We start from the raw sequence: 4,826 nt of genomic DNA on the forward strand, positions 1-4,826 counted from the left end.
AACAGCAATTTAGCTGCATCAGTGCTAAGCTTATACTGTAGATAGGGCCTCATGAAGACCTGCTTAGTCATTCCTCCTGCCTCACAGACTGAGGAGGCGAGAGTTCAGGACTGGTCATGGGTCAACCAGAGGCAGTGGTGCACCTTTGCTAGCTGTGTGCCCAGTGCTGTGGGTGAGCCTGTAGCAGTGTGGCTCCAACAAAGGCCTTGCAAATGGTTTGAACTCTCTGGGGTCTTCCCTGGCATTACATGTTGATCTCAATCTTGATGCTTTGCAGCTTCTACACCGTGAGCCAGATACTCAGCTGATGTGAATCAGTATAGTTCTATAGTCTTCAATATACAGCAGTGGAGATTTACACTAGTTGAGCATCTGGCCCGTAGACTCTGTAGAACTGCACTGTATGCCATATTTTTCTCCTCCCATGAGTGCTACATCAAAGTGCCTTTGTTAATGTACAGATAAGCGTGCTTTGTAAAAACACCAGTTGTAAGTAGATTTTTACATGATAATCATGTCATCGTTTTTGTGTGGTTTGCTGATTGGAGAACATTTTGATCAGCAATAAAATGCAATTTGTTTTCTCTTCAAAACAAGAAAAAACTCATTTTGGCAGGAAGGAGGGAGTAAATTTACTTTATAATCAGCAAATCATCATGAGCAAGTAGATCAGTGTTGACATAAAGGGTAACGGAAACGAGACATTCCCATTATATGCCCTCTCTTCCCCATTTGCTGTTTCACTCACTCACACATTCACTCACACACCCTTCTGCTACAGAGCAAATAAGTTGCTTTATTCATAGTTCACAATAGCAATGCACCATAAATTGGCTAGCACTGAATGTGTGTGAAAAGACCATTCTCCACCAACACTTACATCCCCTGCAAACATCTTTCCCAGAGAGTACTAGCTGTCAGACACATACTTCTTTGATCACTACTACACCAGCTAGCTGGTTGTTACTATATTTTACTATCATTTTCAGATATTCACATGCCCCAATCAAATAACATAACTATCTGTTTCTTTCAGGCATATGATTTAGCTGGCAAAGGTTATAAAGATGCACGGTTAGGGCCTGTCCTATTCCCCTTGTACAGTAGTCAGTGAGAATTTTAACTAAACAAATAAGTTTATTGTTTCAGATATCAATTTGGATTGATTTTACTTTCCTAACGTTAACTGGGACTGTCCAAATCCTCTCTTTTGAATATATACATTTGTTACAGTTTTAAAAAGATGAAACGTGACATTAACTCCCTACCCAGCTGTTTCAGTGTTAAGACTCTGAGCTAAAAGTCTTTTTTTTTTTTGCCTCTTAGGGAAAACCTCCCAGCAATTGCCCATAGAGTCTGGTTGCAAGTGAAATCCATATGTAATGCTTCTGTCAGCAAAGACTTGCTAAAAGAGAGTTTATAATAAATATTCACATCTGGTGCTTTGGACACCCTAATCCATCCTACAGATCTTTGCTGTGTCAGGCTTTGTTTTAGATGAAGAAGCCCGGTAGTTATAAAGGTTTGCAAATAAAGCAGATTTATCATGGTTAGCTCTACTTCCATACTTCCACCTCTTGTACAAATTGCCATGACCACTCCAGGCATAACCTGTGATTTAATAGCAGCAAAGAGTCCTGTGGCACCTTATAGACTAACAGATGCAGACTAACACGGCTACCCCTCTGATACTGTGATTTAATGTTCTCAATGCATTTTTTAGATTATTTTGCCAAAATGTTTCACTTGACAAATGGAGAAAATGGCATTTGTTTACCACACACGCTGTCAAATGAAGCCATCCTATTGTGGTGAGCATCACAAGAGACATCATTGTCGTGAATTATTCTGAAAGGATGGACAATATATTTCCAGGATAAAATTTACATCAGATTCTGATACACAAGACCTTGTGGCTTCAGCATCATTAACATTACATTTTCTTTTGGGCCAGATTCTTCCCACGCACTTGTTTGGTCGTAAGTCCTGATCAGCTATTCATGGAGTAGCTGTGGCAACACTTGGCCCTGTTTTCCCTACTCTTCCTCAAAAACTTTTGCTTCAATACCACATTGACTTTGTCAATGTCAGCATTAATTCAGCTTCTATGGGTGATATGTCTTTGCTTTCAGGGTAAAAAAAAAAGTACCGATACATAAAAAAGGGCCATAATCATTCTGAGGGTATATTGAACCTGCCTCTAATAGCTAAAGGTGTTTGACCAAAATCATGACTTGAAATACAATGATGGCTTTGTTGAGCAGACCATATCTGCCTTGAAATGAATGTATTGATTTTTGGGGGTGTATTGTTATTGTTGTCTGTGTACGGACATATGTGAAGATCCTGATTATTGCAGTTAATTTCGAAGCAGAGAGAGTCTCTCATCTGATGGCTGAGAAAATAAGGGGTGATTCAGTGTATCACTTACCAGCTGTTAGCCAAGCTCTTTATTTAAACTGCAAAATAATAAACTTATAAATACATACTGCGCTTGTTTAGACTGATAAGATATAGAGGCTGCTTGTTTTATAAATAAGTGCAAGGAAGCTTTGGACTTTCTAAAACCTTCTCCCCACCCCCTTTAACTGCTGTATCTACTTCTATATTAACTGTTTAATTAGGCTGGGAGTTTTCACTGGAACCTAAGGGAGTTATGTGCTCAACTTCTGCTAAAGTTCAATGGAATTTAGACACCTAAACTCACCTAGGCACCTTAATTTATTATGCTGGGAATATCAACATTAATGTCAGAGGGACGGAGTCTGGTTCTTTTAGGTGATATGGCATCTTAATCCAGGAGTGCTGACTGATTTGAGTTAAATTACCTGTGGGCTAAAGTGCTTCTCAGTGAGAATATCAGAATCGGGCCCTAAATCATTGAACCAAAATAAAAAGAGAATAGATGCCTTTCCAAAGCAGGGAGGGGATAGCTCAGTGGTTTGAGCATTAGCCTACTAAATCCAGGGTTGTGAGCTCAATCCTTGAGGGGACCACTTAGGAATCTGGGGCAAAATCAGTACTTGGTCCTGCTACTGAAGGCAGGGGGCTGGACTCAATGAACTTTCAAGGTCCCTTCCAGTTCTAGGAGATAAGATATCTCCATTAATTTAATTTAATGAGCAGCAAGTCCAGGTCCTCAGCTTCACTTAATCACTCTGAATTCTCCTCTGTTGTTATTGATGGATGTTGCTTTCCGCTAAATCTGGGTGCATTTCAAGCAAGAGTCCACAGCCTCAGCCTTCACAACTGCAGACTTTGCTCCCTCATAGGGTGACCAGACAGCAAGTGTGAAAAATCGGGACTGGGATGGGATATGGGGGGGGAGGGTAATAGGAACCTATATAAGAAAAAGACCCAAAAATCAGGACTGTCCCTATAAAATCAGGACATCTGGTCCCCCTACTCCCTCAGGTCGCCTTCTAGAACTTTGATGACTTTGCTCTGAATTCCAGGTCACGTCGTGGCCCTGGCAAGCAACGATGGCACGGTGAAGACTCTGGAACTCAACTCGGGGCAGCTTTCCAGCCTGGTGGGCCACGAGGACGAGGTGCAGAGTGTTGTCTTTGATCACAAGGCAGAGCACCTGCTTTCGGGGGGCTCGGATGGAACCCTTCGACTCTGGAGCTGAGTGAGCCCCGCTGGGTGTCCGGGTCATGGCAGGCTCAGCGCCTGGGGGGACTGATTGGCCACCAGGCCAGCAGCCAGCCACCAGCTAAATGCCTTCGCCCTTATTGTTTGCAGTGAGCTGTCATTGCGTGAAATGACTTTGTTCCAAATAAAATCCCGACTTTCCCTGTGTGCGGAAGCGTGTCTTTCTGAACATACAGCCTCTCCTTTGGGTGCTGCTGGAGCAGTGGCTTTACAATGACGCCTAATGCCAGCCCAGACGAATTGCAAGGAGGCCGGTTTTGAATGCAACACAGCGAGAGCCACAAGAGCTCAGCTACTCCCCCCCACACACACACACATACACACCTCCCCCCGCCGCCCCATTCTAGCCTGCGATCCGCTCCGAAGTTTGAATAATGCAGCAACGTGGGGCTGTTTCTCTCCCTTTCCCGCAGCGACCGGGTTGAATGCCGGCGGGGCCAGGAGGGGAGTTGGCGAGAGGCGCCTGGCCGCTCATCTCCGCCTCCTCCTCCTCCTCCAGGAGCTGCGGGGAGCTGACATCTCAGCGCTGCGGTGTGATCGGGGGAGCGCCCCCCGGCTCCGGATCCAGCGGCTCGGGCCCGGGGAAGGGGGCCGGTGCGATCTCCTGACGTGCGGGTGCAGTCGCGGCTCCGCCCCCGCGGAAATGGCCCGTCCCGGGCAGGGCTCGTAGCGCGCCCGGCGCAGGATGCGGAGCGCTGGCCGCGGTGCTGCAGGGACCCCGGCGGCTGGCACCATGCGCCCGGCCGCGCGGCTGCGGGGCTGAAGCCCGGGGAAAGTTGCTCCCGGAGGGGGATGGTGCCGGCTGCCTTCCAGCCGGGGCTGGCTCTGAGCTCCCCCAGCCGGCGGCGGCGGCTGCTGCGCCGGGGCTGCTCCGCCTAAGCCAGCCCCGCTGCGGAGCGCGCGGGGAGGGGAACGGAGCAGCCGGGGAGCCGCGGAGATCCAGAGCGATGCTGGAGCCTGGCTGGCTGCGGGGCAGCCTCGCCTCCGGAGCTGCTGCTCGCTTGGGCTGCTGAGCGCCGGGCGGACGCGTCCGTCCCCTGCCCTGGGGGCCGCCGCCGCCGCTGCGAGATGGGAAGCGATTGCCCGGGGCTCGGCGCTGGAAATGTAACGCAGAGGAGCTGCTCCCACTAACAGATCGCTGACCTGTTAGCCCAGGCTGGCCTGTGCCCCCC

This window comes from Mauremys mutica, unplaced genomic scaffold, assembly GCF_020497125.1.
Source record: "Mauremys mutica isolate MM-2020 ecotype Southern unplaced genomic scaffold, ASM2049712v1 000712F_np12_subseq_123557:216325_obj, whole genome shotgun sequence".
NCBI lineage: Eukaryota > Metazoa > Chordata > Testudines > Geoemydidae > Mauremys > Mauremys mutica.